At 40.8% G+C, this 16,231-nt stretch overlaps 1 long non-coding RNA gene across 1 annotated transcript; it reads right to left on the bottom strand.

The window, feature by feature from the left end:
- Positions 1-3,708: 3,708 nt before the first annotated feature.
- On the bottom strand, positions 3,709-7,457 carry LOC129852755 (uncharacterized). The gene is made up of 3 exons (XR_008759043.1): positions 7,344-7,457; positions 6,903-7,026; positions 3,709-4,968 (listed from the first exon to the last, which is right to left on the bottom strand). It is a non-coding gene; the product is annotated as an uncharacterized LOC129852755 (long non-coding RNA).
- Between the last annotated feature and the right edge of the window lie 8,774 nt (positions 7,458-16,231).

The following is a 16,231-nucleotide window of genomic DNA, read 5'->3' as shown; positions in this document are numbered from 1 at the left end:
CAGCAGAGGGCGCTAACATACTGCCACTAAATCGAACGTTATTTGTTACATGCGCCGAATACAACAAGTGTAGTAGACTTACAGTGAAATGCTTACGTACAAGCTATTTACTAAAATAAACTGAAGTAAAATAAATACAAATACAATTTAAAAAAATAGATGCTAAAAAAACTATGCTGAACAACAATATAAATGCAACATGTAAAGTGTTGGTCCCGTGTTTCATGAGCTGAAATAAAAGATCCCAGAAATGTTTCATATGCACAAATAGCTTATTTCTCTCAAATGTTGTGCACTAATGTGTTTACATCCTTGTTAGTAAGCATTTCTCCTTTAACAAGATAATCCATCCACCAGACAGGTGTGGCATATCAAGAAGCTGATTAAACAGCATGATCATTACATAGGTGAACCTTCTGCTGGGGACAATAAAAGGCCACTCTAAAATGTGCAGTTTTGTCACACAACACAATGCCACAGATGTCTCAAGTTTTGAGGGAGTGTGCAATTAGCATGCTGACTGCAGGAATGTCCACCAGAGCTGTTGCCAGATAATTGAATGTTCATTTCTGTACCATAAGTCGCCTCCAACGTCATTTTAGAGAATTTTGCAGTACGTCCAACTGGCCACACAACCGCAGACCACATGTAACCACGCCAGCCCAGGACCTCCACATCCGGCTTCTTCACCTGTGGGGGGTCGTCTGAGACCAGCCAGCTGGACAGCTGATGAAACTGTGGGTTTGCACAACAAAATAATTTCTGCACAAACTGTCAGAAACCGTCTCAGGGAAGCTCATCTGCATGCTCCTTGTCCTCACCAGGGTCTTGGGCTGACTGCAGTTCGGCGTCGTAACCGACTTCAGTGGGCAAATACACACCTTTGACGGCCACTGGCCTCGCTGGAGATGTGTGCTCTTCACGGATTCATCCCGGTATCAACTGTACCGGGCAGATGGCAGACAGCATGTATGGAGTTGTGTGGGCGAGCGGTGTGCTGATGTCAACGTTGTGAACAGAGTGACCCATGGTGGTGGTGGGGTTATGGTATGGGCAGGCATAAGTTACGGACAACAAATACAATTGCATTTTATCAATGGCAATTTGAATGCACAGAGATACCGTGATGAGATCCTGAGGCCCATTGTCGTGCCATTCATCCACCGCCATCACCTCATGTTGCAGCATGATAATGCACAGCCCCATGTCGCAAGGATCTGTACTCAATTCCTGGAAGCTGAAAATGTCCACACAAGTCACCCATTGAGCATGTTTGGGATGCTCTGGATTGATGTGTATGTAACGGATGTGAAATGGCTAGCTAGTTAGCGGGTACGCGCTAGTAGCGTTTCAATCAGTTACGTAATTTGCTCTGAAACCTATTAGTAGTGTTGCCCCTTGCTCTGCAAGGGCCGCGGCCTTTGTGGCGCGATGGGTAACGATGCTTCGTGGGCGACCGTTGTTGATGTGTGCAGAAGGTCCCTGGTTCGCGCCCGTGTCGGGGCGAGGGGACGGTTTAAAGTTATACTGTTTCATTGATGCTGTTGACCCGGATCACTGGTTGCTGCGGAAAAGGAGGAGGTTGAAAGGGGGGTGAGTGTAACGGATGTAAAATGGCTAGCTAGTTAGCGGGTACGCGCTAGTAGCGTTTCAATCAGTTACGTCACTTGCTCTGAAACCTATTAGTAGTGTTGCCCCTTGCTCTGCAAGGGCCGCGGCTTTTGTGGAGCAATTGGGAACGATGCTTCGTGGGTGTCAGTTGTTGATGTGTGCAGAGGGTCCCTGGTTTGCGCCCGTGTCGGGGCGAGGGGACGACGTAAAGTTATACTGTTATATGTACAACAGAGTTTTCCAGTTCCTGCCAAAATCCAGCAACTTCGAAATAGCCATTGAAGAGGAGTGGGACAACATTACACAGGCCACAATCAACTGCCCGATCAACTCTAAGCATGGGAGATGTGTCGCGCTGCATGAGGCAAATGGTGGGCACACTAGATACTGATTGGTTTTCTGATCCACGCCCCTACCTTTTTTTTAAGGTATCTACATTTACATTTAAGTCATTTAGCAGACGCTCTTATCCAGAGCAACTTACAAGTACATACATTCATACTTTGTTTTTGCACTGGCCCCCCGTGGGAATCGAACCCACAACCCTGGCGTTGCAAGCGTCATGCTCTACCAACTGAGCCACACGTATCTGTGACCAACAAATGCATATCTGTATTCCCAGTCATGTGAAATCCATAGATTAGAGCCTAATGAATTTATTTCAATTGACTGATTTCCATATATGAACTGTATCTCAGCAAAATCTTTTAAATTGTTGCATGTTGTGTTTATATTTTTGTTCAGTGTAATAGCTTGCTCAACTAACACAAATATATGTCCATGTGTGGGCGTAATTACCATAATACAGGAAGCAGTTTGACCTGAGTGACAATGATATCTCGGTTGACAACAGGTAAACCTATCTTATACAGAATAATACACCTGTCAAAATTAGGGAGGGAGGGAGATGGAGGCAGGCGGGGAGGGAGGCAGGGAGGCATGGAGACGGAGGCAGGAGGGAGACGGAGGCAGGTAGGGAGGGAGGGAGACGGAGGCAGGGAGGGAGGCAGGGGGGGAGACGGAGGCAGACAGGGAGGGAGGCTGGCAGGGAGACGGAGGCAGGCAGGGAGGGTGGGAGGCAGGCAGGGAGGGAGGGGGACGGAGGCGGGCAGGGAGGGAGACGGAGGCAGGCAGTGAGGGAAGGAGGGAGACAGAGGCAGGGAGGGAAGGCGGAGGGAGGATGGAACGGAGGGAGACGGAGGCAGGCAGGGAGGGAGGGAGGTGGAAGCAGGCGGGGAGACGCAGGCAAGGAGGGCGGGAGGGAGGAAGGAACCGAGGGAGACGGAGGCAGGCAGGGAGGGAGGGAGGGAGGGAGACGGAGGCAGGAAGGGAGGCAGGTCAGATAGACAGACAGAGGGAGGGAGGAGCATGAAGGCAGGAGGCAGGTCAGGGCAGTTTCTGTGGCTGTTATTGTTTTATATAGAGTGATGTGAGTGGGTGGCTCCGTGGCAAATAGTTTAGATTTAGAGTGATTCAAACATCCCACTTGGGTTGTGGCATGTGACAACAAGTGGAGAGGAATGATAACTCCCAGAGAGGAGGGGGAAATGAGAAAGTACCTGTCAAACCATGGAGTCAAAACCAGATACCTTGCCTTCAGATCATTAAAGCTCATAAGGGCTTATTGTGGATATGATGTTGAGATACCAGTGTTTTCTACAATTGTCCCCTGGTCCAAGACCAGATCTAGGGTCAACGGTTTTACATATGATAACGTTCTTCCATTATGCTACACATGGAAATCAAGCCAACAAGAAATACATTTATGTACAATTCAACTGCCCCCAAAAAATGTTGTGAAATAACAATTTAATTATACCTTTAATTTACTTAGTCTAAACTAATAACGGATCCCAAAAGCTAACCTATGACCTTTAAGGCAAGGCTGCTGAAAACAAATCCAGTTTTATATTGTTGTGTCTGCCTTTTGTATTCAGTTTGTTCCACATCAGAGCATCTGAATCAGCGATCCGTTCCTCTGTTGAAACCTGCACAGGGAGGAAGTCTTATAGTATCTGTTGAAAGATTTTAATTTATCAGGTCTTACCAGAGATGTTTGTTGTGGAAATTCTTACACAGGGACACTCAAAGTCAATCTTAATATTAATCATTGTTTATTGTCAGCGAGCTGGAGAAGTTCCAACCAACTCAATGCACCATAGTACACATGTCAATCAGGATCTCTCCTGGGGCAGTCCCAGCAGTTGTCTTATGGCTATACACAGACAAATTATATTTGCATAATTTAGCATAATTCATTAATCATTACCGTTTTGTTTCATTCAAGTGAATGACAAATACTGGTTCATAACATGTGACAGACCAAAGCCTCACAAGGCTTCTTCTCTCTAAGCTGAGACCTTGAAACTGAGATATCTTTCGTTCTCAAAACAAGGTCTGGGCGTACTGCCAAATTGCAGATACTGATAGTGAGGATTGGTTCAGTCAGTCACTTCCATGAACACAGAAATGAGTTATAAGAAAAGCACAAACATTTCAATTCCCGTTACATGTTCTCGAATGTTGTTACAGGCTTGTCATAGCAGAGATGTTCTAGAATGTTGTTACAGGCTTGTCATAGAAGAGATGTTCTAGATTGATGTTACAGGCTTGTCATAGCAGAGATGTTCTAGAATGTTGTTTCAGGCTTGTCATAGCAGAGATGTTCTAGAATGTTGTTACAGGCTTGTCATAGCAGAGATGTTCTAGAATGTTGTTACAGGCTTGTCATAGCAGAGATGTTCTAGAATGTTGTTACAGGCTTGTCATAGCAGAGATGTTCTAGAATGTTGTTACAGGCTTGTCATAGCAGAGATGTTCTAGAATGTTGTTACAGGCTTGTCATAGCAGAGATGTTCTAGAATGTTGTTACAGGCTTGTCATAGCAGAGATGTTCTAGAATGTTGTTACAGGCTTGTCATAGCAGAGATGTTCTAGAATGTTGTTACAGGCTTGTCATAGCAGAGATGTTCTAGAATGTTGTTACAGGCTTGTCATAGCAGAGATGTTCTAGAATGTTGTTACAGGCTTGTCATAGCAGAGATGTTCTAGAATGTTGTTGCAGGCTTGTCATAGCAGAGATGATTGTTGTTACAAGCTTTGGGCATTACCCTGTAGCTCTGAAATACACTTTCTAATTGCATTGTCAGTAGAACAATTAAAATGGCTGAAACTGCAAAGAAAGACAACATAGTTACATGTACTTTTTGGTCAGTACAGTCAGTTATATCATCATTACATAGTTTTGTGTTATCATGTTTGGCTCAGTTCTTCAGGTTCCACTTAATCTGTATTATCTTGCCCATTTTAGAGTCTGGATTCAGGCAGATACTTTTTGATGGTATTTTCAACTTCACCCTGTTAAGGAAAAGTGGAAGCACTACTTTAATGACAGAAATGGCCAGGTGTTTACTTAGGCCTACGTCACGGTAAAATGGTACTTACACAATAATAACATATGAACTATTCAAAAGTACCACATCATAAGTTAATATGCCAAGGAAATGTAGAAACAATGTACTCAGTGTAGTGGCATATACTGTATGTCGCATAATTACATAATGACATATATTGGCATACATATTATAGTGGCATATCACAAGCAATTTAAGTGGGATATACACTACCGTTTAAAAGTTTGGGGTCACTTAGAAATGTCCTTGTTTTTTAAATAAAAGCACATTTTTGTCCATTAAAATAACATAAAATTTATCAGAAATACAGTGTAGACATTGTTAATGTTGTAAATTACTATTGTAGCTGGAAATGGCAGATTTGGTATTGAAAATCTACATAGGGATACAGAGGCCCATTATCAGCAACCATCGCTCCTGTGGTCCATCGGCACGTTGTGTTAGCTAATCCAGGTTTATAATTTTAAAAGGCTAATTGATCATTAGAAAACCCTTTTGGAATTATGTTAGCACAGCCGAAAACTGTTGTTCTGATTAAAGAAGCAATAAAACTAGCCTTCTTTAGATTAGTTGAGTATCTGGAGCATCAGTATTTGTGCGTTCGATTACAGGCTCAAAATGGCCAGAAACAAAGAACTTTCTTCTGAAACTCGTCAGTCTATTCTTGTTCGGAGAAATTAATGCTATTCCATGCGAGAAATTGCCAAGAAACTGAAGATCTCGTACAACGCCGTGTACTACTCCCTTCACAAATTAGCGCAAACTGGCTCTAACCAGAATAGAAAGAGTAGTGGGAGGCCCCGGTGCACAACTGAGCAAGAGGACAAGTACATTATAGTGTCTAGTTTGAGAAACAGATGCCTCACAAGTCCTCAACTGGCAGCTTCATTAAATAGTACCCGTAAAACACCAGTCTCAATGTCAACATTGGAGAGGCGACCCCCCGGGATACTGGCCTTCTAGGCAGAGTTGCAAAGAAAAAGCCATATCTCTGTCCAGTGTCTGTGTTCTTTTGCCCATTTTAATCTTTTCTTTTTATTGGCCAGTCTGAGATAGGGATTTTTCTTTGCAACTCTGCCTAGAAGGCCAGCATCCCGGGGGTCGCCTCTTCAATGTTGACATTGAGACTGGTGTTTTGCGGGTACTATTTAATGAAGCTGCCAGTTGAGGACTTGTGAGGCATCTGTTTCTCAAACTAGACACTCTAATGTACTTGTCCTTTTGCTCAGTTATGCACCGGGTCCTCCCACTCCTCTTTCTATTCTGGTTTAGAGCCAGTTTGCGCTGTTCTGTGAAGGGAGTAAAACATGGCATTGTACGAGATCTTCAATTTCTTGGCAAGTTCTCGCATGGAATAGCATTAATTTCTCAGAACAAGAATAGACTGACAAGTTTCAGAAGAAAGTTCTTTGTTTCTGGCCATTTTGAGCCTGTAATCGAACCCACAAATGCTTATGCTCCAGATACTCAACTAGTCTAAAGAAGGCCAGTTTTATTGCTTCTTTAATCAGGACAACAGTTTTCAACTGTGCTAACATAATTGCAAAATAGTTTTCTAATGATCAATTAGCCTTTTAAAATTATAAACTTGGATTAGCTAACACAACGTGCCGATGGACCATAGGAGTGATGGTTGCTGATAATGGGCCTCTGTATCCCTATGTAGATTTTCAATACCAAATCTGCCATTTCCAGCTACAATAGTAATTTACAACATTAACAATGTCTACACTGTATTTCTGATAAATTTTATGTTATTTTAATGGACAAAAAAAAAGTGCTTTTCTTTCAAAAACAAGGACATTTCTAAGTGGCCCTAAAGTTTTGAACGTTAGTGTACGTGCATAAGATATGTAGAGTGTAAATGAAAAAACTCACACTATCTCCACGTGGCCACACATTGCACTCCTCTGATGAACGTTGTAATGGACAATGTTACTGAAATTCACACGGTCCCGTGTTTTCAGACAGAGGCAACGCTGTCTACTGTGCATCATGAACGCTGTGAGGAACAGGAGACAAAACGAGTAGCACTTTATGACACATTTCATAAACAGTACTTTCAGCATTTTGTGAACGTTATTGAGCAAACAGAAAACAGAAACACTGAAAATGGTCACTATTCACATCGAGAAAGCTAAACGTATATATATATATATATTTCATTTATTTTATGAATAGATACTGTATACAACTGCTATATTGTATTATTAAAACAATTACATTATGATATGAAATATTGTTGGCTATTAAAACACATCACAACATAGTATAACAGCACTTCATATTAAACCATATAACACATGGCACTGGTCTTACCATCAGTTGAAATCATCAGTGTGACCAAAAGCACGACTAAAATCAATCCTTTCATTTTGACAAGTTGATAAATAGAATCCTGTTGTCTGGAATACTACTGGTCGAGTTGCTTTTTTTTTTATTACCAAGGACAAATGAAGCGCACACAGTGTGTGAAGGCATTTTATAGCAGCTAGGAAAATAAACCCCCCACCCACCACTGGGGTACCCTGGGTAACCCTCACTATTACAGTACATTGTGTGTTGCATCTGGGCATAGAGAGAGTGACGAGATAATGAACGTAGAACAATCCCTTTCATGATTATCAAATATAGTGGGCGCTTATCTGTTTCCTGTTTCCAACATGTACAAGTATGTGGCATTTGTGAAATATCCCAACATCCCCTGAGACACCCTCGGAGGGTGGGGTCACCACCAGCGTCAGCCATTATCCAATTGACCTTGAGCAATTTATTTCATTTTGAAATGTGTTGTTGGGAATGGGATATACTTTTGGGGTCCCACTTGAAACTAATCACACATTTTTAAGGCTTAATGAAGCCTTCATAAACCATTTATAAGGCCTACATGGATGCTTCAGGAAATCATTCATAAGCAAATAGCATGCATGGATTATCCCTTGTGGCAAAGCACCAGATGTAACGACCTTATATCCTCCAGAGACCCAGCAATTCATTTTTAGTGCGTATCTCTAAGGCCATACATGTCACTGTGCTAGGTCCTGTTGTACCTTTGAGAGGACATTCTAAACTGTTTAATGATATAACACGTGTAGGGCTGTCACCATGATCCATTTTCTCTTTCTGCTTCTTCCATCGTAATTACCATCACGATTCCATTTTTATCTAACACAAACTTTATTAAATTAACTGAGAATTTATAAAAATCTTTACAAAATTCTTAATTTTCTTTCTCTTCAGGGTTTATGCCACATAGCAAAGGGTGTGTAATTGTGTAATTATAATTTTTGTGAGTGTGATATTCAAATTGTTTCTAATAGGTAAATATTTTTAATGATCCGTTTAAATGATTATAAGCGTAGTGTTCAGTAAATTCGGAAAGTATTCAGACCCTTTGACTTTTCCACATTTTGTTAGGTTACAGCTTTATTCTGAAATGTATTAATTTGTTTTTTTCCCCCTCATCAATCTACACACAATACCCCATAATAACTGAACAAAAACAGTTTTTTTACCGGAAATATCACATTTACATTATTATTCAGACCCTTTACTCAGTACTTTGTTGAAGTACTTTTGGCATCAATTACAGCCATGAGTCTTCTTGGGTATGATGCTACAAGCTTGGGACACCAGTATTTGGGGAGTTTCTCCCATTCTTCTCTGTTGATCCTTTCAAGCTCTGTCAGGTTGGATGGGGAGAGTCACTGCACAGCTATTTTCAGGTCTCTCCAGAGATATTTGATTGTGTTCAAGTCCAGGCTCTTGCTGGGCCACTAAAGGACATTCAGATACTTGTCCCGAAGCCACTCCTTTGTTGTATTGGCTGTGTGCTTAGGGTCGTTTTCCTGTTGCAAGGTGAACCTTCGCCCCAGTCTGAGGTCCGGAGTGCTCTGGAGCAGGTTTTCATCAAAGATCTCTCTGTACTTCGCTCCGTTCATCTTTGCCTCGATCCTGACTAGTCTCCCAGTCCCTGTCGCTGAAAAACATCCCCTCAGCGTGATGCTGCCACCACCATGCTTCCCCGTAGGGATGGTGCCAGGCTTCCTCCAGACGTGACGCTTGGCATTCAGGCCAAAGAGTTAAATCTTTAATCAGACCAGAGAATCTTCTTTCTCATGGTCTGAGAGTCTTTAGGTGCCGTTTGGAAAACTCCAATCAGGCTGTCGTGTGCCTTTTACTGAGGAGTGGCTTCGGTCTGACCACTCTACCATAATGGCCTGATTGGTAGAATGCTGCAGAGATGGTTGTCCTTCTGGAAGGTTCTCCCATCTCCACAGAAGAACTGGGGAGCTCTGTCAGAGTGACCATCGGTTTCTTGGTCACCTCCCTGACCAAGTACCTTCTCCCTCGATTACTCAGTTTTCCGGGTGGCCAGCTCTAGGAAGAGTCTTGGTGGTTCCAAACTTTTTCCATTTAAGAATGATGAAGGCCACTGTGTTCTTAGGGACCTTCAATGCTGCAGACATTTTTTTGTACCCTTCACCAGATCTGTGCCTCGACACAATCCTGTCTTGGAGCTCTACGGACAATTCCTTCATCCTCATGGCTTGGTTTTTGCTCTGACATGCACTGTCATCTGTGGGACCTTATATACAGTTGAAGTCGGAAGTTTACATACACCTTAGCCAAATACATTTCAACTCAGTTTTTCCTGACATTTAATCCTACTAAAAAATCCCTGTCTTTGGTCAGTTAAGATCACTACTTTATTTTAAGAATGTGAAATGTCAGAATAATAGTAGGGAGAATTATTTATGTCAGCTTTTATTTCTTTCATCACATTCCCAGTGGGTCAGAAGTTTACATACACTCAATTAGTATTTTGTAGCATTGCCTTTAAATGGTTTAACTTGGGTCAAACGTTTCGGGTAGCCTTCCACAAGCTTCCCACAATAAGTTGGGTGAATTTTGGCCCAATCCTCCTGACAGAGCTGGTGTAACTGAGTTAGGTTAGTAGGCCTCCTTGCTCGCACACGCTTTTTCAGTTCTGCCCAAAAAATTTCTATCGGATTGAGGTAAGGGCTTTGTGATGGCCACTCCAATACCTTGACTTTGTTCTCCTTAAGACATTTTTCCACAAATTTGGAAGTATGCTTGGGGTCATTGCCCATTTAGAAGACCCATTTGCGACCAAGCTTTAACTTCCTGACTGATGTCTTGAGATGTTGCTTCAATATATCCACATCATTTTCTTTCCTCATGATGCCATCTATTTTGTGAAGTGGACCAGTCCCTCCTGCAGCAAAGCACTGCTACAACATGATGCTGCCACCCCCGTGCTTCACGGTTGGGATGGTGTTCTTCGGCTTTCAAGCCTCCCCCTTTTTCCTCCAAACATAACAAAGGTTATTATGGCCAAACAGTTCAATTTTTGTTTCATCAGACCAGAGGAAATTTCTCCAAAAAGTACAATCTTCGTCCCCATGTGCAGTTGCAAACCGTATTCTGGCTTTTTTTTATGGCTGTTTTGGAGCAGTGGCTTCTTCCTTGCTGAGCGGCCTTTTAGGTTATGTCGATATAGGAATCGTTTTACTGTGGATATAGATACTATTGTACCTGTTTCCTCCAGCATCTTCACAAGGTCCTCTGCTGTTGTTCTAGGATTGATTTGCACTTTTCGCACCAAAGTACGTTCATCTCTAGGTGACAGAACGCGTCTCCTTCCTAAGCGGTATGACGGCTGCGTGGTCCCATTGTGTTTATACTTGTGTACTATTGTTTGTACAGATGAACGTGGTACTTTCAGGCATTTGGAAATTGCTCCCAAGGATGAACCAGACTTGTGGAGGTCTACACATTTTTTTCTGAAGTCTTGGCTGATTTCTTTTAAATTTCCCATAATGTCAAGCAAAGAGGCACTGAGTTTGAAGGTAGACCTTGAAATACATCCACATGTACACATCCAATTGACTCAAATTATATCCATTAGCCTATCAGAAGCTTCTAAAGCCATGACATCCTTTTCTGTAATTTTCCAAGCTGTTTAAAAGCACAGTCAACTTAGTGTATGTAAACTTCTGACCCACTGGAATTGTGATACAGTGAATTATAAGTGAAATAATCTGTCTGTAAACAATTGTTGGACAAATTACTTGTGTCATGCACAAAGTAGATGTCCTAACTGACTTGCCCAAACTATAGTTTGTTAACAAGAAATGTGTGGAGTGGTTGAAAAACGAGTTTTAATGACTCCAACATAAGTGTAATTAAACTTCCGACTTCAACTGTACTTAGGTGTGTGTCTTTCGTAATTATTGTCCAATCAATTTAATTTACCACAGGTGGACTCCAAGTTGTGGAAACATCTCAAGGATGATCAATGGAAACAGGATGCACCTGAGCTCAATTTCAAGTCTAATAGCAAAGGGTCTGAATACTTATGTAAATAAGGTATGTCACTTTTTAATGTTTTTATAAATATGCAAACATATCTAAAAAAAAAAAAACGGTTTTCGCTTTGTCATTATGTGGTATTGTGATGTCATTATGGGGTATTGTGATGTCATTATGTGGTATTGTGTGTAGATTGCTGAGGATTAAAAAAAAGAATTATACATTTTAGAATAAGGCTGTAACGTAGCAAAATGTGCAAAAAGTCAAGGGGTCTGAATACTTTCCAAAGGGACTGTAATTTGTTCCCATTAATGGGAAACACCAGGATGAATTTCTTGGCACAGCGGAGTTCATCGGATGAGTCAGTTCCCCTGGAATGTTTAGAACAATCATTTCCCCCTTCAGTGCAGGACGTCATATTGTACAATAGGCCTACAGTGTGCTTCTCTCATTTCCAAATCTAATAATTAAATGGTTGTATTCAAGACAAAGTCATTTCTATTGATTTCAGTTTGTCAGTGTCAGCGGTGTAGGCGTCCTTTTTGTAGTAGGCTAATTAAGATTCTGATCATGTCTCCATACATGTAAAATGACGTATAATTTCATGAAAAGTGTTTATAAAAAAATCCCGTATCCTCCTAAAGACTGTTCCTCTGGGGCTGAGTTTCCCAAACATGAACCTCATGCACTGCCTATAATGTATAATAACTCACTTGACAATAGGCCACTGACGGTCCAGGGGAAATGTGTGATTATTCTTGGTCACATTTATGTTATGTGTTAAATTTTCACTGAATTATGTCGGGATATGTTTTGTTAGAAAATGTTGGCCCAGTCACTTCTACACAGACCCAGCCATACGGCAATTTCTGCATACGCCACTGATGGACATCAGAATGCGATATGTTTTTTTACCTACTGTCCCCATCTACTGTTATGCTACATGTTTCATATTTATTATCAACCGAGTACTAACGGCCATTGCACAAACAATACAAAAAAAAACCGCATATTTCTTTAAATAAATACAGTACCAGTCAAAAGTTTGGACACACCTACTCATTCAAGTGTTTTTCTATTTTTTTTTAAACTATTTTCTACATTCTAGAATAATAGTGAAGACATCAGAACTATGAAAGAACACATATGGTATCATGTGGTAAGCAAAAAAGTGTTCAACAAATCAAAATATATTTTATATTTGAGATTCTTTAAAGTAGCCACCCTTTGCCTTGATGACAGCTTTTCACACTCTTGGCATTCTCTCAACCAGCTTCACCTGGAATGCTTTCCCAACAGTCTCAAAGGAGTTCCCACATATGCTGAGCACTTGTTGGCTGCTTTTCCTTCAATCTGCGGTCCAACTCATCCCAAACCATCTAAATTGGGTTGAGGTCAGGTGATTGTGGAGGACACGTCATCTTCATGTAGCAATCCAACACTCTCCTTCTTGGTCAAATAGCCCTTACACAGCCTGGAAGTGGGTTGGGTCATTGCCCTGTTGAAAAACAAATGATAGTCCCACTAAGCGCAAACCAGATGGGATGGCGTTTTGCTGCAGAATGCTGTGGTAGCCATGCTGGTTAAGTGTGCCTTGAATACTAAATAAATCTCTGACAGTGTCACCAGCAAAGCATCCCCACACCATCACACCTCCTCCTCCATGCTTCACGGTGGAAACCACATATGCAGAGATCATCCGTTTACCTACTCTACGCCTCACAAAGACACGGCGGTTGGAACCAAAAATCTCAAATTTGGACTCATCAGACCAAAGGAAAGATTTCCCCTTGTCTAATGTCCATTTCTCATGTTTCTTGGCCCAAGCAAGTCTCTTCTTCTTATTGGTGTCCGTTAGGAGTGTAGTGTTTTCTTTGCAGCAATTCGACCATGGCCTGATTCAAGCAGTCTCCTCTGAACAGTTGATGTTGAGATGTGTCTGTTACTTGAACTCTGTGAAGCATTTATTTGGGCTGCAATCTGATGTGCAGTTTACTCTAATGAACTTATCCTCTGCAGCAGAGGTAACTCTGGGTCTTCCTTTCCTGTGGCGGTCCTCATGAGAGCCAGTTTCATCACAGCGCTTGATGGTTTTTGCGACTGCACTTGAAGAAACTTTAAAAGTTCTTGAAATTTTCTGGATTGACTGACCTTGAAGTCTTAAATTAATAATGGACTGTCATTTCTCTTTGCTTATTTGAGCTGTTCTTGCCATAATATGGACTTGGTCTTTTACCAAACAGGCCTATCTTCTGTATACCACCTCTACCTTGTCACATCACAACTAATTGGCTCAAACGCATTAAGTTAAGAAATTCCACAAATTAACTTTTAACAAAGCACACCTGTTAATTGAAATGCATTCCAGGTGACTACCTCATGAAGCTGGTTGAGAGAATGTCACGAGTTTGGAAAGCTGATATCAAGGCAAAGGGTGGCTACTTTGAAGAATCTAGAAAATTAGTAAAATGTAGAAAATAGTAAAAATAAAGAAAAACCCTTGAATGAGTAGGTGTGTCCAAACTTTTGAATGGTAATGTATATTTGTAGTATGTTTTTTTCTTTCACTACAAACACTTATGTGGTGTAAAAAAAAATAATAATAAACAATTTAAAAAATGCTGGATCTCGGGCTGTCATGCTTTATGTAATATATTGTTGTAATTTTTTGTGAAGCATCTGTTTATAAAGCTTTTATGCATGTTACATAAAGTTACATTTGCTACCAAGACTGATCATGATTTCCTAATGTGTTTAATGTATTCCTCCTTTGGGTTATTCTCAAGAAGTCATCCCACTCTACATTTTGCGTCAATATTGATTATACTGTGGTGACATTTGGTTGCTAGTTGAACAGAGAAAAAATAGAACACATTCACAGTTAACACAATTTCTTTATTAACTTGATAAAAATCGTAAACAATACAGAAGAAAATATACAGTATTTACACAAATGTCAGTTTACATTTCCCATGGACAATTTTGACAACCTAAGAATATATCTCAAAATGACAAGTGTCGTAAGCGTTCAACAGGGATTCTGGCCTATGTTGACTCCAATGCTTCCCAACAGTTGTGTCGAGTCGGCTGAATGTCCTTTGGGTGGTGGACCATAATTGATACGGGAAACTGTTGAGCGTGAAAAAGACAGCATCAATGCAGTTCTTGACACAAACCGGTGCGCCTGGCACCTACTACCATACCCCATTCAAAGGCCCTTAAATCTTGTGTCTATCCATTCACCCTTTGACACCCTTTGACACCCTGTTCACAATCCATGTCTCAATTGTCTAGAGGCTTAAAAATCCTCTTTTACCTTTAACCTGTCTCCTTCCCTTCATCTACGTTGATTGAAGTGGATTTAAAAAGTGGCATGAATAAGGGATCATAACCTACACCTGCATTCACCGAGTCAGTCTGTGTCATGGAAAGAGCAGGTGTCCTTAATGTTTTGTACCCTCTGTACAGTTAGTTCAGAAAGTATTCAGACACCCTAAACTTTTTCCACATTGATTCAATTACTTTCTTTCCTCATCAATCTACACACAATACCACATAATGACAAATCAAAGTCAGGTTTCAGTATTTTGTTAGTAAATGTATTCATGATATCACATTTACATCAGTATTCAAACCCAATAGAACATCTCTGGAGAGACCTGAAAATAGCCTGACAGAGCTTGAGAGGATCTGCAGATAAGAATGGGTGAAACTCTCCAAATACAGGTGTGCCAAGCTTGTAGCATCATACCAAAGAAGACTTAAGGCTGTAATCACTGCCAAAGTTGCTTCAACTAAGTACTGAGTAAAGAGTCTGAATACTTACATTACCGTTCAAAAGTTTGGGGTCACTTAGAAATGTCCTTGTTTTTGAAAAAAAATATATATTTTTTTAAAGTCCATTAAAATAACATCAAATTGATCAGAAATACAGTGTAGACATTGTTAATGTTGTAAATGACTATTGTAGCTGGAAACGGCAGATTTTTTAAATGGAATATCTACATAGGCGTACAGAGGCCCATTTTCAGCAACCATCACTCCTGTGTTCCAATGGCACGTTGTGTTACTTAATCCAAGTTTATCATTTTAAAAGGATAATTGATCATTAGAAAACTCTTTTGCAATTAAGTTAGTACAGCTGAAAACTGTTGTCCTGATTAAAGAAGCAATAAAACTGGCCTTCTTTAGACTAGTTGAGTATCTGGAGCATCAGCATTTGTGGGTTCGATTACAGGCTCAAAATGGCCAGAAACAATGAACTTTTCTGAAACTCGTCAGTCTATTCTTGTTCTGAAAAATAAAGGTTATTCCAAGCGAGAAATTGCCAAGAAACTGAAGATCTCATACTACTCCCTTCAAGAACAGTGCAAACTGTCTCTAACCAGAATAGAATGAGGAGTGGGAGGCCCCGGTGCACAACTGAGCAAGAGGACAAGTACATTAGAGTGTCTAGTGGAATATCTACAACATCGTCGTCCGGTGTAGGCCGTCATTGTAAATAAGAATTTGTTCTTAACTGACTTGCCTAGTTAAATAAAAGGTTAAAAATGTATAAATAAACATGTAAAACTAACAATAACTCAATAAGCTATGCCTTCTTGGAATGCTATAAAGTCCAAAAGTTATCGGCAGAGTTTAAAAGTTGGCAATGTATTACAATGTAAATGTACATTAGACATGACAAATGAGGGTGCAGTGAGATACTCGACGGGTTGGATCAGGGGTGTAAAACTCAATTAGCGCAAGGGCCATATTGAGAAAAAAAAAACGAATTCGCAGGCCAGACAGCCCATTATGTTATTATGTTTTACGTGGATACAACTGCGATCCAAACTGGCCATTGTTCTATTAGAAGAAAATATGTCCCT

This window comes from Salvelinus fontinalis, chromosome 4 (assembly GCF_029448725.1).
Source record: "Salvelinus fontinalis isolate EN_2023a chromosome 4, ASM2944872v1, whole genome shotgun sequence".
NCBI classification, from domain to species: Eukaryota; Metazoa; Chordata; class Actinopteri; order Salmoniformes; family Salmonidae; genus Salvelinus; species Salvelinus fontinalis.
Note: the sequence above shows the minus strand (reverse complement) of the source record. Positions and strands in the feature narration are given on the sequence as shown.